This window comes from Ictalurus furcatus, chromosome 19 (genome assembly GCF_023375685.1).
Source record: "Ictalurus furcatus strain D&B chromosome 19, Billie_1.0, whole genome shotgun sequence".
NCBI classification, from domain to species: domain Eukaryota; kingdom Metazoa; phylum Chordata; class Actinopteri; order Siluriformes; family Ictaluridae; genus Ictalurus; species Ictalurus furcatus.
The window spans coordinates 13033054-13051607 of record NC_071273.1 but is presented as its reverse complement, the minus strand read 5'-3'; the positions used below and the strand labels follow the sequence as shown (position 1 = coordinate 13051607).

Sequence of the window (18554 nt, the reverse complement as noted above, 5' to 3'; positions counted from 1 at the left end):
ATAATTTAAAAATGGTATAAATGTGAACACAACATGCTATGATGGAGTATTCAGCAAATTAGCTTATACCAAATAGGAAATGCAACTGCAGTGTCTTCACTATTTTGAATCCATCCAGCTTTTTCATGATGTTAAAGCTCCAGCACCAAAATGGGCGATGTAGTAATCCAATCGCATGTATTGTGGTTGTCCTAGATTGATTTCTGCAGCTGGAGACTAAAGCTTGAGCCTGACTGTGCTCTGTATGACAGAGACATTACCATGGATTAGTATAGCAGGCACCTCCTGCATCATCTCACAAAAATCCAGCCTGCAGTTCTTACTCTATTAAAAGCTGATGTAAAGGCAGCAGGTTGCCACTTTACAGCTCCAGGGTTCCTGGTTTGATCTTGACTGTCTGTGTGGAGAGGCATGCTTTCCCTGTGGGTTCCTCCAAGTTCCTGGTTTCCTCCACACTCCCAAAATCATTCCTTTAGGTGGATTGGTTTTGTGTGTGTGGAACTGTCATCCCAACCATTGTGTATTCACACCTCACACTCAGTGATCACTCCAGCTTTGAATCCAGTGTGACCCTGAGGATAAAGGAGTTATGAATGAATAATGACCTCTTGTCATGTACCAGACTGAGAAGCATTTCTGTAGATTCACACTGCACTATATAACATTTGTTCATTGTTATTCGAGTATTAACAGGAGTGATATCACAGAAGGCTGCAATATGCAAATAAGCCCTATGACTAATCATTAAATGTGAGCTGTGAGCATCCTGACTAGTCTCATTTCAAATGAGAGTTCCTGTAGGGGTTTGGATGAATCACGACATTGGCATCATCCAACAAATGGAAATTATTTTCTTCAAATTAATTCAGGCCAGGCTTTAACCACAAATATCAACGGGTTTACAAATGTGATTTTAATAGGCTGCAATTATTCATTTCTTAATATTGCATAAATATAGTTATATGGAGAATGAAAAGCTGTGGCAGTAAGTATGCAACATCTGTAAATATTTAAAAGAGTACAGCAAAAGGTTTCACTCAAAATGTCTTACTACCACTGAATCCACTGAGTTTCTCATTATTGCATTCATAGAGGAATAGTTATCAGAAATAGGTGGGGAAATTTGTGTAGCTATTGTAGTATAGTGCTATTATGTGGGCCTCAAACTACCTTTTTAACGGTTACACAGACGTACCTATTGCACAATAATTTTAGTACAATGACAACTACAGTCTGTTAAATAAAGTCAAATCTTGCACTGTTGCAGTTCAAGATGTTAGTATATCTGTAAGACTGCACTTATTATTATTACTTAAATCTCGTTAGATTCTATACTTAGATGTTAATATAATTTGGTGGTCAAATATTATATAATATAATATTATTTGTTGGAAAATATTAACCAAAAGTTATCACTTCTCATATTTTGGATGTGAACCTGGATGGCCTCTTGACTTCTCAAGCCTCTTTAAAGTCACTTTTCTAAAAATGGCATATGACTGGTTAGGGGAAAAAAATCAAAAATGCCAGAAGATGTAAAAGTGATGAGTCTCTATGGATTAAAAGTTATCAGCCAAGCTAAGCACTATGATCCCTGAGAGGTTCCTCACTGAGAAATGTGATAAACCTATCCCATAATTCCTTGTTGCTAGCCATAAAACCTTCCCAGAGGCAGTCTCACACGGTTCCCCAAAATGTGTGTTTTTCTGAAGGCTTTTAGCAACTGACAGTTAACACATCTATTTTGAAGAGTGTGGTTCTGCTTTGCCCTTCTCTTGAGCACAGCACAACATTTGCTTTAGTCTACTTTCTCTAATAATAAGGTAATGATGCTACAATATAACTGACAAGAAGTAGTTTTAAGATGGTATGATTAGACAATTTCAGTAAATAGTATGAACATAGGCAAAGTACATCCAGGATTAGTTTTTGTTTTTTCTTTTTATCTTAATGGAATTAAGGAAATTATTCTTCCATATAATTTCTACACATTTGCTGTACAAACCTAGTTATAAATAGCATAGTTGAGAAGCATGTAACATTATGTACCTCATTATATATCAGTTATCAGTATATATCAATTCTGCAATAACTTGAACAGGTCAAATAATGTTTCTGTTAATCTGCTTTGCAATAATGATGCAAATTCTTCTTTATATACTTTAGGGAGTAAGTAGATAGACTTGGGCAGCTGAATGTAGCTATTTCAACCTTAACCTACATCTAGATGACACAGCTCATCAGTTTATCTGCTGTCCATGAGAAGGAAGTGACAGTGCATGATGTGCCTGGTGCATCAATCCAGAGCCTTGAGACACTGCAACTAGAGGTGCAAGGCCATCTAGTGGAGGTAATTGCCACAAACATAACAGGCTAATCAGTGGCTTTAATTAACCAAGTCTAGGCAGTCAATAGGAAGTACAGAGGGTCACTTTGTGCATGTATTTGTGTCAGTCAATAATATTTAATTAAATGTTAAATTAATAATCAGTGGCAGATATGTGTGATCTCTCATATATATGGGTGGCTGTGGCTCAGGTGGTAGAGCGGGTTGTCCACTAATCGTAGGGTTTGCAGTTCAATTCCCGGCCCACAAGACTCCACATTCCGAAGTATCCTTGGGCAAGACACTGAACCTCAAGTTGCTCCTGGTGGCAAGTTAGCACCTTGCATGGCAGCTCTGCTACCATTGGTGTGTGTGAATGGGTGAATGAGAACCAGTGTAAAGCACTTTGGATAAAAGTGCTATATAAGTGCAGACCATAGATTATTGCTGTCTGTCCTGTTTTCAAACTAGTGAACAGTGCAGAAAGAAATCTTTATACATCCACTGTCAAGAAATATAGGGATGTCTCGATCGCTAATTACTGTTTTTGTCCTATAAAATACAGATATCAGGTGATCAGGTGGCACTCGATACTGATCCACTTCTTGACAACAGACTCTGCAAGTTTCTGTTGCCAAGTTATGTGAAACATCAGAACCATGACAGCTGTGTCATGTGTCCATTGCAAGAACTGGCTCCACATTGTGTAAAATACGTCAGTGGCCCCAATACCAATCCAGCATTGGATTAGATTGGTGCATCTTTAAGGGATTTTTCCCCTCTTCCGACTGCTCCCAGTTTCGGGATCACCAGAGCAGATTACTAAGCTGCATATTGATTCTAGCACAAATCCATATACCAGATGCCCTTCCTGATGCAACCCTCCCCATTTTCCAGACTTGGGACTGGTACTAATGGGAATCTAACCTGGGCCATGGTAATGAAAGCACCACATGCTAGCCTCTGGGCCACCAGGGAACCATTGGCATGGCTTTAAGTAGTGAGTATAATTTAAGTGTAGAGGGTAGTGATGCCACCTCACAGAGTCCCCAGATCTATCCTGAGCTTAGGTTACTGTCTGTGTGGATTTTTCACATGTTCTCCCAGTGTCTTTGTGGATTTCCTCCAACCTCCTAAAAATATGCCAATTTTTGGATTGACTATGTTAATTGCCCCTACGTGCGCATGAGTGTGTGAATGTGTGTGCATATGGAGCAAGGGCAAGTGGAGCAAAATACAGGGACAAGAGAGTGAGCATAAAAGGGAAAAATGTGCAACTAGTGGTAGAAAATGCTTACTTTGAGCCATGACGATAATAGCATTAGAACTCATATTTTAAATGGATCAGAAATGCAGACATTCTCTTTAAGAACAGATTTCTACATTATCTTCCCAAAAAGACATTCATTTATTCATTCATTCATTCATTCATCTGATAACCAATTTATCCTGATCAGGCTTGTGGAGAATCTGGAGCCTATATTGGGAATTGTTGGCCCGAGGCAAGAATGCACCCTGGCTTGGACACTAGTCTATTGCACACATGCATTTATGTAGCCAGTTCACCTACTGGCATGCTTTTGGGAGGTTGGTAGAAACTGAAGAACCTGGAGAAAACCCACATGGACATGGGGAGAACATGCCAAACTCATGCTAAATGTAACCGGAGCTCAGGATAGAATGGGGACCCTGGATCTGTGAGAAAGCAACATTACTCACTGCACCACCAAGCCACCCACATGGAGATTTTTTAATATATTGCAAATAAGATATTATATAATTTGACATAAAAATGTCAGCAAAGCTTGTGCGATACAACTGGCCCTTACTGCAGGGCCTTGCAAACATTTTGCAGCCAGAATGTAAATAAAAAGCCCTCTGATTGCAGAAGCAGCACAGATTTGCTTCATTATCCAACTTTACTTCACGGACCAACTATTAGACACATTAGACAAATAATTATGGTCATATTTATTAATTTATTAGAACTGTTTGAGCTTTTTATTTCTGATCTTTTCACCCATAAAACACAAACCAGTTACTCTGGGTTAAAATGTTTGTCTGAATTTTGTAACATATTAACAGTATTTTTTTTCAAAAGTTTAATTAAGATTGCTTTTACTGTAAATACAAGTTGATATTATTATGCTTAATTAATGAGTTAATGAGGTAATGCCTATTAATATTTTAAAATTTTAGGCAAATAAATAAATAACCTGTGTATCCTGTTAGAGACTTTAATACCAGACATCATAATGTAGTCATTATAGTTTGGTAGAAAAAATGGCATACATTTGGTAAAAAGATTTTATGCATGGGTCTAATAAAGAGCTGTTCATTTCCCTTCTCTTTCGCTCTCTCATCTTAAATTTCCCTCTGTCTCACACTGATTTAAAGTGGACCTGGGTTTGTGAGCAGCAGCAGCAGTACTCGGGGCTTACATCCACCTTCCCCCAGGCAGCGGGGGGCACTTAACATTCGCACTGACTAGTCACAGCCCAGAGGGAAAGCATCGTCCTCTTTGTGCGCAGGACTGGGAGATTAAAGAGAGGATGACAGGATGTGTTATGCAACAGCATGAGAGATAGTAGTGTTTTCTTCAGGTTCAGTGACCTGAAGAGAAATGGAATAAAGAAGAGAGAGAGAGATTCTCTGCACTAATGGAATACTGAGGGCTGCAGGCTGATAAGAGGACTGATGTACATTTGTTCAGGCCTGCTGATGTGTTAGCCTTCACAATTAGTAGCAGAATGAGATGCATGACATCTTGTTAAATTAAAGAGCCCTGCAATATAACCACAGATGCTATTGTTTTATACCTGCAAGCAGTGATCTGTGGGGTCAAAGCACCCTCTGCAAATAGCGTGCCCAGTGGTCAATACTTTCCAAGTTACAAAGAACGATAAAGAGACCATAGGTGAAAATACTTATCAGGTTTTGTGACAAAAACTCAATGTTAACCATGTGAAATGCCTGATGAAAGCTGAATGGCTGATGGTGGCCAAGCAGACATGGGGCAAAGAGACAGAGGACAATACTACACACTGTTCCCTCATTAAAATATTTTTACATCTCATTCAATATTTTACTAGAAAATGTTTTTCCTATCAATGAAGAAGCCACCTCTAAACTAAAAAAAAAAAACAGGAGTTTTTTAGTGTATTTTGCATGGTAAAATACATACGGTGGGAAAAGATAAACACAAGCACCAGTAGACTGCTAACGGGTTGTCCTGCTCAGATTTGGCCTCACGAGCTGTTTGCATATGCTGGGCAGGATTACACTGATCCAACTTAATGCCTAAGACCACGCAATCATTCATAAATATAGAGTCTACAGCAGTGTGCAGGCTTGGGCCGAGCCCAGTGCCCTGGGTTTCCATGTAACCATCTGTCACCGATTAAAATTGAGGGAGATGCCAGTGGTGGCTGTGTGGTGGAGGTTACAGCTTGGTGATTCTGACACACTAGAAACTGCATTTTAATTGTACTGCATGCTCTGTGTACAGTAAAAGATGACAGCTGAATTCGCTCATACAAGATTCCCATCAGCTTATTTTGGTTCAGTAGTGAATGTTCAATCAAATGTAGGCCAGGAAAGATAAGTAGAATGCGCTTTCAGATTGCCTGTTTTTATTGGACTGAAAGAGCTGTGGGTCACACTGAGAGGAATACTGACATACTATTTATAGCACCACATCAAGACTTTGGTGTCAAAATGAATTCTTTTTACGATGTTCAGTGAAGCTTTTCCATACAAGAGCTCCAGTCCAGTTTTGCTGCCTAAACCACTGTAGGCTTTCAAAAGCACTTTTGTAACCAGACACAACAGAAATGTTACTATTTCATTAAATGTTTGAGCCAATCATTAAGGTTGGTTTTACGTTATTATTTGCATTATACAGTCCATTCCAAAAGTACCGGAACTGGAAGACCAATTAAATTTTTTTGCTATACATTGAAGACCTTTGGGTTTGAGATCAAAAGATGAATAAGAGACAACAGATCAGAATTTCCACTGTCATTTCATGATATGTAGATCTAGACATGTTAAACAACTTAGAACATGGCACCTTTTGCGTGAACCCACCTATTTTTCAAGTGTATAAATATTGGAACATGTGACTGACATGTGATATGTGATTGGAACTGTGGAGTTTCTTGTTGTCCAGGTGTGCTTTGTTGTATTGCTTATTTAAACAATAAATATCTCTGAACGTCTACTCTTGGTTTGAGCCTTGGGTGTTGCTTGTGAAGACTGCATTTGTTGTTAAAAAAATAATAAATCAACATGACGACCAAAGAGCTGTCTATCAAAGAAAAGCAAGTCAATTTGAAGCTGAGAAAAGAGTGAAAATCGAACAGAGCTATTCCACAAACATTGGGCAAAGCCAATAGAACAATTTGGAATATCTTGAAAAAGAAAAAAACCACTGGTTTACTAACAACCAAACATGGAACAGGTCGGTCAAGAAAATTACAACATTTGATGACAGAAACAGTGTGTGAGCTGTGAAGAAAAACCCCCCAAAACAATGTCAGCGATGTCACCAACAACCTTCACAGGCAGGGGCAAAGGTATCACAATCCAACATTTGAAAAAGACTTTTAGAGCAGAAGTATAAAGGTCATAGCACAAATAGTACACATAGATGCAAACCACTAAACACCAGAAAGAAAATGAAATATAGAGATATGCCACAAAAGTTCTGGAACAAAGATTAACCTTTATCAACGTGACAGAAAGGCCAAATTGTGGAGAAAGAATGGATCTGCTCATTATCCAAAACATATGAGCTCTTCGGTCAAGCATGGTGGAGGTAGGGTCATGGCTTGGGCTTGCATGGCTGCTTCTGGAACCGCTCACTAATCTTTATTGATGATGTAACTCATGATGGTAGCAGTAGAATGAACTCGGAAGTGTACAGAAACAATCTGTCTTCTAATTTACAGAGAAATGCATCCAATATAATTGGGAGGAACTTTATCATGCAGCAAGATAATGACCCAAAACACACTGACAATACAACAAAGGACTTCATCAGGGGGAAAAAGTGAAAAGTTTTACAGTGGCCAAGTCAATCACCAGACCTTAACCCAACTGAGCAGCATTACACCTCCTGAAGAGGAGACTGAAGGGAGAAGGGAGACTGTGAAGGGCGACCGCGCGCGCGCGCGTGTGTGTGTGTGTGTATATATAATTTATTTTAATTTTTTTGGCTATAGTAACCATATTGTCTTTGCAGCAACGTTGTTCTTTCTGGGGTGACTGACGTGTGATTTCTGTCTAATGTCCTTCTCTAATTTCCTTCTTTCCTTTTTAAACAGATCTCAGGAGAATGGAGGCAGTGAGGAAAGTTTAGCCATCCTAACTCTTCCCACCTAGTTAACAGTCATTTAGACAGCTGTGCCTTCAATCAAGCCCTCCGTTCTTTTGACACTCCCTTGGTGTACAGAAAACACCCAGCCCACAATATACTGACAGATCCTGCTGATGACTCCAGTTCGGGTTGGTCTCTGCAAACTGAACGAGGAACATCAAAGGAGGAGTTTCTCCAGGTCGGAGGCTTACCTTTGGTGTGGAACTCAAATCAGTGCGTATTAGAGGTGATCTCTCTCTGTGCAATATCCGTCGATATTAGTGTTGTCACGTGGAAGTAGATTATGGACTGACTGTGCTCAGTCAATTTATTTTTGTAATGCTGTTTACCTAATTTCTATTTTTCTAAAGTGAAATTTCCCTCCAAGTGATGGACCAAGAAACTCCAAGCACACTTTAATAATAGTCACTCAGTATAAAGGCTTCAGAGAAGAAAATGCCCAGTTTCTTCATCAGGGCAAAAGATATAGCATTGTTTCTACTAAGTGGGACTTATTTTAATCTAGATTTATTTTAGACTTCAGTGTATAACAGGAGGTTTATGGGGTTTTTTATAGCTTCATGAAGCTAAACTGACTTAATGAAGTAGGTATCAATTCACTGTTGATGTGTGGCCAATAGCTTTTTTTTTTACTAATCTTACTTTTTTAATCAATCTCCTGCCTTTCGAGCCATTTTTCTTCAATGTTTTTAAAATGGATAATTGAAAACCAAAATAGAGACCTGAAATTAAGGGGACATGGCTGGAATCATCACTAAGGAAGTATATAATCTTTGCCTAGATTGACATAAGATCATTTTAGACACTTTGATATGATAAACTGAACTTCTTCAGTGTGCTACCTTCATTATATCAAAAATCAAGTGTTGCTTTGTTATGCCCCAGTGCCACACAGTTTTGTGTACTATTTGTCTTTACATCACATGCACATTATACCTGTTTTACCAAACCATCTGCATGCTGTTAATGTCAGTAGACTAGAGACTAGTCACTGGGGTTTTCATATTTATCTGAACCTAATGATGCTCGTGCTATTAAGAGTACTTTTACTGACCTCTGTTCTCAAACACCCTGAAAAACATGCAGCCAAATTGGTTTAAAGCCTTCATTTCATTTAAACTTCATCCCTTTAAATGTTGCAGTGCTTTTCTAAAGTGTCAATAATTTCAGAAAATCAGAAGACATGAATAAAGAAAATCAATGTTGGTGTATCTTAATCTTGATAAAATAATGGAAAATAATGAGACATTAACATTGACTATGTGGAGTAAGCATTAATTAAGTGATATGTGCAAATCAATTGCTACTTTTGTTATACTTGGAATAATTTAGAATTTCTATTTACATAAAATGTTCCCATTTTTGTAAGATTAAGCAGCTGAGTTTTGTCCATCACAGAATGATGAGGAAGTGTCCAAAACAACCAGATACAGCTGTTGGTCCTATTTCTTCTAGGAAATACTGACGTAAAACAGAAGGTCTATTAAGTCAGTGCATATGAAGTATAAATATGACACCATCACTGAAATAATACATATAATCTTCAGATTGTGATTGCATTTACTAAATGTAATAAATACCAGGTATTTGTTTAAGTTTAAGTGTAGTCTTATCAGCATAAAGGCTCTACTTCCTTACATGCTGGACTGTCAGGGCGGTTTTCATCTGGAACTAGTGGCGTTTCCTGTGTGCTCATTTCCTAGCCGAGTTCTAATATCAAGGGTGTCTTGTGACCATGACCTTTGATATGTAGCCTGTACAGTATAAAGGGCTCTTGCTAAATCACTCTCATCCACTTTCCCATGCTCTTTTTCTGAAGAGCTGAAGAAATTGATTGAATAAAATAAGAAGTGCTCAAAAATACTTTGAACAAAAGATTGCATAAAAGTGTTATGTAAAATCTACACAATCAAGAAGAGTGCATTGACATGCACCTTGGGTGATAGCAATTCAGTACTGATTTAATTGATATTCACCACTGAATCAGAAAGCAGACATGCGGTCTGTTGTTTGTGTTGGCGTGCAGCATTGTAGTGCTGCAAATGCAGATTAATAATGCCAATTCTGGGGTGCTTTGCAGGCTATGGAAAAACGGTTGAGCAACCTCCCCCATGCTGCAGGAGTACAGTGCAGCATGAAGTGGGCAACCAATGTGAATGAAAGGCCCACTCCTCTGTGGTGCGAACAAAGGAAGAACAGCAGCCTACAAAGTGTTCGGCTGCTCAGTCCCATGGAAAGGAAAGAATGAGGGCCCTTACTGGCATGATGGCTGTGGGCATGAGCACAAGCTTTTAGTGGCAATGAAAAGCAGTACAGCAGGCTTGTATGTAGAGACAGATACTGATGTACATTCAATGGCCACATCTCATTCTCTAAGCTTGAGGACCACCTTGGAGAGTGTTTGTTAGCCCATCAGTGGAACATTCTGAAGGTCAGAGTGTGGTACAGCAGTAGTTATGTACTGAAAGGCTACCAGGGCAAAACAAAGCTTGATTCTTAACCTGATACATTGGATCAAATGCCTGACCAATTTTTTGGTATATAAGCCCAAGTAAGTGGCTAGACTATTCCACAGTGCACCTGTTTCATGAAGGAGCTTTTATATGCATTTCAGAATGCAAGGAATCTTTGATAAGTGCACACATAATGGCTGCTATAGTTGAGGCAAACAGAGCTGAAATCAGTGCTGTCAGTAGAGAGACCAGTGCCCTTACTAATGTTATAAGAAGACAGCACAGTGTCCACACTGTTCACAAAATCACAAATCACAAAAATCAATGTAGAATTTGGCAAGCAAGCAATGGAAATGGGTGGATGTACATCTTCTGTCTCAGAGCACTGCCTAGTTTTATTCAGGCCATTATAATCAAAGAGTGTATCTGGTGTATAGAGATTGAACTCTATGTAAATTTCTCAGCTAATTTGTAACATGTATAGTTTTGGGCCAGGATGTGTTTGTACACAACTGGCCAAATCTTGACTAGTATAGACATTCCTTCAAAAGGTGTGTAAGGTCTCCATGCAAAGCAATGGTCCCACAGTGGGGCCTGGATTTGGTGCTAGGCACTGTGTGCAACCAACAAAATATATAAAGCATTTTTATTGGGCATCAGTATGGTCAGGTGAGTCAGAAAAAGGGCTATAAATATGGGCTATCAGTTAGCATGCATTGGGACTAGAAAGCAAACATGTCATGCGGGCCACCTGGTAAAGGAACTAAAGTAAGTAAAAGTACCGTCTCGAATGCGATTGCGCTATGAGCACTTTCTTGGCAGCACTAAGGGTTGGACATCTTGGAAGCACTGACAGGGAACGTACCATCCACCTTTACCTGATTCTCTAGACAAAATATTGTCATCACAATCCATGTGTTCATTGGTGAGTTTGAGGGACTCTCACCTTTAATCAGGAACAGTATCTGACCCTCAATAACTCTCCTCCTCAATAGAGTACAGTAGTGATAGATTGAGTTTACTATTAGTAAAAAGGTACAGTACTTGAGTAACTTTTATCCTCAAAAGCAGCACTCAAATAATTCTTATTCACAAATCAGACTTGAGTGACTGGTATCCTCAAGAAGGAGTAATGTTGATGCTTTGAGTGTTCATCATTTTCCATAGAAAAATAAATCAGCACTTATTGTAAGCACTGTTTTAAGTGCTTACAATTATTGTAAGCACTCTCCAGAGATGCATCATATGGTCTCAACTAGTTCTAGAAGGAAATTGTCCTGGAAGTCCGGATCATGGAGAAACAGAATAGTAGAATGTATAGGTAAACATGGTTCTACTATACAATTAAGGCCCTCCAGGTCACTTGTGTTGATGAGAAAGGCCAGAGGATTAGTGTGATGTACCATGGACTTTATAAAGGAAACACATATGGGGTCATGGTCATTAGGATATTAGTAGCCAGTTAGGAAACGAGCACGCAGGAAAATTCCTCATGTTCCCAGAAACTGTTGTAGAACCATGGTTATGTTAAAATGTGTGATTTGATCATACAAATGAAGGCTGACACCAACTCCCATGGCTACACTTGTAAAAAGAATAAGACACAGTAGGTGAAGCAGCATTAAGGTTTTGGCCAGCCTTTGGGCACAATGAGCTAAATGGGCTGGTCATTAACAACAAACACAGCAATCTTAGCCACGGAAATGCTGATGATGCTGTATCGAATCAGTCTGATTTCCATAGTGAGCAGAAAGTCCCAGGGTTCTTGCAGTGGTATATGCACAGACACCACTGCACCAGTGGCTGTTTTCTGGATGCTGAAAAATCTTTCTGCATCACCATCCATGATAAAGATCTGGATATCGTCCCCAGGTACAGAGCTGGACGGCCCCATACGGAAAACGCCAGCAGGTATGGGGATGTTGATGGGAAATATGAGATTGTAGAAGGAGATTCTTAGGGGCAGGGACTGGCACTCGCTATTCTGCTCACAAGGCAAGCGTTCACAACGACTGGAAAGGTAGCACAAGAAGTAGCATGAAAATAGCGCAGTAAAATTACTCCTCACTATATTTGTAACTTTGCATCCATTTTTTGCTAGATTAACTAGATATCAGATTGAAAACATTCTTTTTCCTTTGTCAAAGTCACATGCCTGTCAGCCAATCAGAAAAGTATTTTCCATGACCATGCTATAAACAGGGTCCCTAATTCTTTTTCTTTTTCTTTTTTTTTAAAGCAGGTGAAATCTACACATAAATGTATTATTTTAGTAATATACCAGTGCAGTGACTGATTATCAATACCATATTTTCAGCTACTAATTTATGCACAATATTTTTTCATTATTATTTTTATCTTATTTATTTGTTGTTGTTTTACTTTCTCACTGATCTGAATTTCAACAGAAGTGTAAGATACTCACTTCTCTGCTGCACCCCGGTATTTGGGTGGACACTCAAATGACAGGCAGCGAAATCCACCCAAGATATTGAAGCAGGTCTGCGCGGCAGAACAGTTGTGCGTTCCTGTTGCACACTCATCAATGTCTGCACACAAGTTATTGCCATCTCAAGATTACACCATTTCCAATTACACACCTTCATAATTTTAAACTTGTTAGTTGGTATAGATCTGTTTTCAGTCTGCTCTCTTGCAGAATGATATATTATATATCCATAGGAAAACATATCCATCAACTGCAAAATACAATAATGAGAGGCGTGTGAGACCGTGTGGTTTAAAAAAAATCTTTACCCAGGCAGGTGCTCCCCCAGTGGGGGAGAGTGTATTGCCTGTTGGAGGGCAGGTGCATTCATAGCGACCAGGTGTGTTCACACAATGATGCAAGCAAACTTTCCCTCTAGAAGTCAAAGCACATTCATCAATATCTAGAAAAGAATAATTGAAAGAAATTGGCAGCAGAGGGCTCTAAAATTACTAATTGCTACTTTATTTGCAGCTAATGAACAGTTTTTTGAGTTTTATATGGATTTCCAGGTAACATTCCTAAAACGTATATACCTTCACAGTTATTCCCATCCATGTTGTTGAGCTGGTAACCACGGTGACAATAACACTGTTAGGAGCCATAGACATTCACACACTCCTGGCTGCATGGGATTTTCTCGCATTCATTCACATCTAAAGGAGGGATCAAATTCAGTGCACACCAACACTGTAAATTCTACCAACATCAACAACGCTGGTTAATTACAGACCCACCTTCACAGTTCTTGCCATCATTAGCCAGCTTGAACCCCGGATGACAGCTGCACTGGTACGATCCAGGAGTGTTGTCACATTTATGAGCACAAAGGTGCCTAGGATAGCTCTTGCATTCATTATTGTCTAAGAGGAGTAAGTAAAAATTATTTAGTCCATGTAGATATTTACACCATATATAAGGCAGAGTGCCAGGGAGGAAAAGCTGGCCTTACACTCACAGGTTTTGCTGTTGCTATTAAACATAAATCCAGAACGACAGTCGCAGCAGAAGGAGCCCAGAAGGTTCACACAGTCATGGCCCTGACAGGCACTGTGTGGTCTGGTGCACTCGTCTACATCTGGTAGAAATGTGAGAAAGACATTTCATTTGACATTCATTTTCTTAGCAATAGATGTCCCATAAAACAAAACCATCTGTGTGAATATTATGTCAATGATGGTCCCAAGAAAACACTCCCTGATACGACATGAGGAAGCAAATTCAGTATGAACATATTGTCTATAAGAGTCCTGGGCTGAGCACAGGACACTCATGATAATTACAGCAGCAGTTCTTAAAATGTCTACAGTATCCAGGTAAAAATTATCAACTGAAGCATGAGTGAATAGTTTCTGCATTTCTGGGTTCTGTTCATAATTTTATGGCCTGGAAATTAGCTTGTCCCTCAGCTGGAATAGAGTTGAACCCATGAGGCAAAGAAGGAAAAGGAAAGTGTGTAATTGATTTCACTGCACTTGCAGTTCACCTTGCAGGCAGCAGAGGGCATTATATGATATTCTATATTATATTATATTATATTATATTTTAAATTATATTATACACACACAGATACATACACACTCACCATCCATTTTAATAGAAACACCTGTACATAGAGAACACATTTATTTCCTCTTCATGTGCATAAAAAGGTAATATATGGTAGAGGGAATATGGCAGGGACTAAATCAATCTCTCAAGATCATTAGAGACATCTGAAGAAATCGGTCATGTGTCAGATTGTAAAAAAAAAAAAATTTAGTATTGTTAAATGTATTTAAATCTTGAGAGAAAAAGTTACCTTTAATTCTGACCAACGAAACCAGTACACTTTATTAATTTGTACACAGCTTTAAAATATAGGTTTAAAAAGAAACAAGTGAAACCATATTAAAAATTCTTTAAGATGTTATTTTTTGTTTCAATTATGTTTACATTTTTCTAATAAGCATGCAAATGTATTTAATATTATTCATGGCATTTTGAAAGTAAAAAGGTGAAATATAGGAATACAGTATATATGGGTGAAATATAGGAATTACTAACACATATTTCCTTACCCATGCAGTGTGTGCCCTCTTTGTTCAGGTGATATCCACGTCCACAGGTCACTGAGAACCTCTGGCACATATAGGAGCCCACAGTGTTAACACATATGTGACCAGGTTGGCATGGGCTCTTCTCATGTATGCACTCATTTATATCTGAGAAAGAGAGCAAGCACTGAATGACTGTTGACTATAAATAGTACTGAATAATATAGTATACTTAATTACATATATTGTGGCGCCAGGCCGGTAGCCGGCGCACAGGAAACAAAGATCGCTCCTCACTCGACTGCCTCAGTGGCGCAGGAGAGACAGCTCCGCTTCAGCGCCACCAAATGTTTTGGACATCAAGAGAGCACGTGGCGGCGGGGCGGGGCCGCCGACACACCCACGGCTCGTGAATGGTGCACCTTACGGAAGAATTCCACCATCCAGCAAGCGAGGGGAGAGTATAAAAGGGCGATATTCCACTCGCAGAAGGAGAGAAGTATCCCCGAGAATGTGCGCGAATTTCTGGCGTGGTTTATGCAGTTTTGCCGACGCGTGCCTGTTTGTCAATCGCTGTTGTGTGTTTTTTCGGGTTCCAGGTGACTCCGACGCGAGTGATGGCTCCCCCACGCCCCCATGGTTGTAACCGCCGACGGCTGAGACCCTCACCGCCCGATCGCCCTTCAACCATCGCCATACACCCACACCCACACGCGCACCCCCGTTCACCGATTATCTTAAATAAATCCCCCATAACATTGAAACAGCCTCCTGTGTGTCTGTGCTCCGCCCACCGCTGGCTAAAATCCCTACAAATATATATATATATATATATATATATATATATGTGTGTGTGTGTGTGTGTGTGTGTGTGTGTGTATTTCATGGACAAGTATCTAACCAAGGCAGTTTCCGACAGCATCCTGGATGAACCCAAGCTCACACTGATGTCGTGGATGGCAGCGAAATGACCCAACAGTGTTCTGACACGTGAATTCACGTCCACAGTTATGTGTTCCTACCAGACACTCATCAATATCTAATGGAAATGAAACATAACTGAAAACCGAGTGCACCATGTCACTTTAGCATTAAGAATAATAAGGACATATAGGACAACATAGGACAGGGGTTAACCTTGGCAAGTGTTGACATTAGTCAGCTCATATCCTGTGCCACAGCTGGTTTCTCTCTGACAGCGGTACGAGCCCTCAGTGTTGATGCAGCTTTCACCTGGCTTGCAGTTATGAGCTCCTGACAGACACTCATTGTAATCTGACAGCAAAAGGGAAAGACAGGTGATATTTTTTTTTTACATACAAATTTTCTTTCTAAAACTGCAAAATTGCATGTCCTTAGGCAAAATATGTAGTAACCTTATAAAAAATAATCCAAAAATCATGCAAGAGACAAGTTGCTTGAACTCAATACTCGGTTTTTATTTCACCTTTTTACTTTCAAAATTGCATGAACAATACTGAAAATAATGTTTAACATTTTCCACCTGTAGTGGAAATACAAAATGTGAATTAAATCCAAGGTACTAAACTTACCCTCACAGCTGTAGCCACTGGATTTAAGACGGAAACCACTCAGGCAGACGCAAGAACCGTTACCCACACAAAACTGAGAACATCTTGTTCCCCCTTTTATGTCAAACATAAATGTCAGAGGATACATACTTCATCACTTATGAAAAGTGAATACAATTCTCTCAAATTATATTTCTCAAACAATATATCTTAATACCACCAACAAGTGGAGCAAGTGGCATGTGAACAATTAACTGCTAGAGTGAAGTGCAGAACATGAGAGCATGCATGTAAATTCAAGTGGTCAGCACAACAGACACAGTGGTCTGATAACAGGTAAGTAAAAACAGCAAGAATTAAATCCCAGTGACTTGGAACCAAGACAGGACAAGGAACTATACAGCTTAGAACCATGTAATATTGCATTAACATGCAGGAAATAACTGAAGGGTGTTAATAAACTAAGTAAAGTGCATAACAAGCCATAGTTAAGACTGTGCTAACATCAGAGGGGAAACAATTGCTGATTAATTCAGTCAGTTCTCTTTTGCTGGCTTTATATATATATATATATATATATATATATATATATATATATATATATATATATATATATATATATATATATATATTTCTTCCCTGGCCATGCTCTGCTATAGTATTCTTTCTTAGTTCTTAGTTTACGCTGATTAAATATTTTACTAGACCGCATTTGGACCTTGGCCCACCTGCTGACGGCCCCTGCCTTATAGTATGTTATTCTCTAATGTATAATAACAAAATCCAAAGGGTTTAGGCAAGCATTATAGATTAATGCTTACCTGCACATAAGTCAGTGCCCTGGATATTACCTATATTACTGGTATCAGTGTTATGCAGCAGCGGTGACACTGTGTGAAAGAGAGAAAATAATAATAATAATAATAATAATTTAAAAAAAAACAAAAAAACAGCCACATTAGTTCATTCAAAGTTGACTTGGAATGAGCACAACACATTATATGAATGAGGTTGTTTACAATCTTATATGTATAGATATATAAAATGTTAAAATGAATATCGAAGGCATGCTTGTCATCTTTTATCTCAGTAGTGCATTTTTTTTTATTAATGTCACTAAAGCATAAGTACTGATTATTCCTAGACATACATGTGTATTAGTGGTGAAAGCTTTCAGGTCATCAGTCAGATACTGTACACTGCAGGCATAAAGTATTGAAGCATTGACCTAAACTGACTCTGGTAGGTGTTAAACAGTTTAATGTGTATTTCAGTGGAGTCATTGGAGGGGGAAAAAAATTCAATATCAGTGGCTTAAGATGTCAAACCTAACATATGTTTCCTGAGCATTTTATCAATTTTTCCACTTTTCTATGACTGGACAAGTATTCTATATGTTTCCAAGTTGTATGAGAATCTTGGTCATATTTCTGCCTGTTATACCTAGAAATTTTTTTTGTTTTCTTTCTTTTTTTCTCTCTTTTTTTGCTGCCAAAACTTTTAATAAATATCTAGTAGTAGAAAATCAAGGTAACTGGATGTGATTGTGAGTTGTGTAATCTTTAAAACGTTCATCAGGACATGTAGAATCCGTCGAGGAAATTATCTTTGTCTTAGTATCTCCCATGCATAGGTCATGATGAGAAAGTGTGGGCATTCCCTCATGTACTCTGTTACCTTGGTGGATTAAGCCATGCTCTTTCTCCACAGAGCAAGCCTGTGCCATGTTCCCGAGGTGAACAGTGACAGGAATCTGCAGTTCACAGTTACGATTCTCTCTTTGAGCCAGCAGCCCAAGCACACAGCACTCACAACACATCTGGAGCAAGAGGAAATAAAACATGGCACAGAGGAAAGACACTTTATGCAGTTTATAGACAGTATGTTTGAGAAGCCTTAAATATAACTAGTATGCTACACCTTGTAAAAAAAATATGCACACACCTTGGCAGTGTTGACTTTATAGGGCTCTCTCTAAAAAAAGTAGAAATCACACACTCCATTCCTTTTGGCACTGGTCATGCCATTGGCACAGAGATTTTCTTTCAGAGCAGCTTGACAGCACTGTTTCTGAGCCATCCTAGCACAGAACACAGAAGCACAAATTTCTGTGGTAGCTTCTGAGTCTGCAGAGTGCAGAGAGGGATGGCAATGGTGTAACAGCACAGATCACAGTTCAATTAATCATGGAGCCTTTAGGATCAGTGTTTTTTTTTTTAAATCCACACTTGTCTTTCTGCAAAAAAAGATCATCTCAGCCTATAGACAATCATTATATTCTCTTATATTCTATTAGAATATTCTATCTGACAATTCTGTTATATTAGGAATATTGAGCC

At 38.9% G+C, this 18554-nt stretch overlaps 1 pseudogene; it reads right to left on the bottom strand.

Annotated features, from left to right (window-relative positions):
* Positions 1-11813: 11813 nt before the first annotated feature.
* Positions 11814-16561, bottom strand: LOC128623715 (fibulin-1-like; annotated as a pseudogene).
* Positions 16562-18554: the final 1993 nt, after the last annotated feature.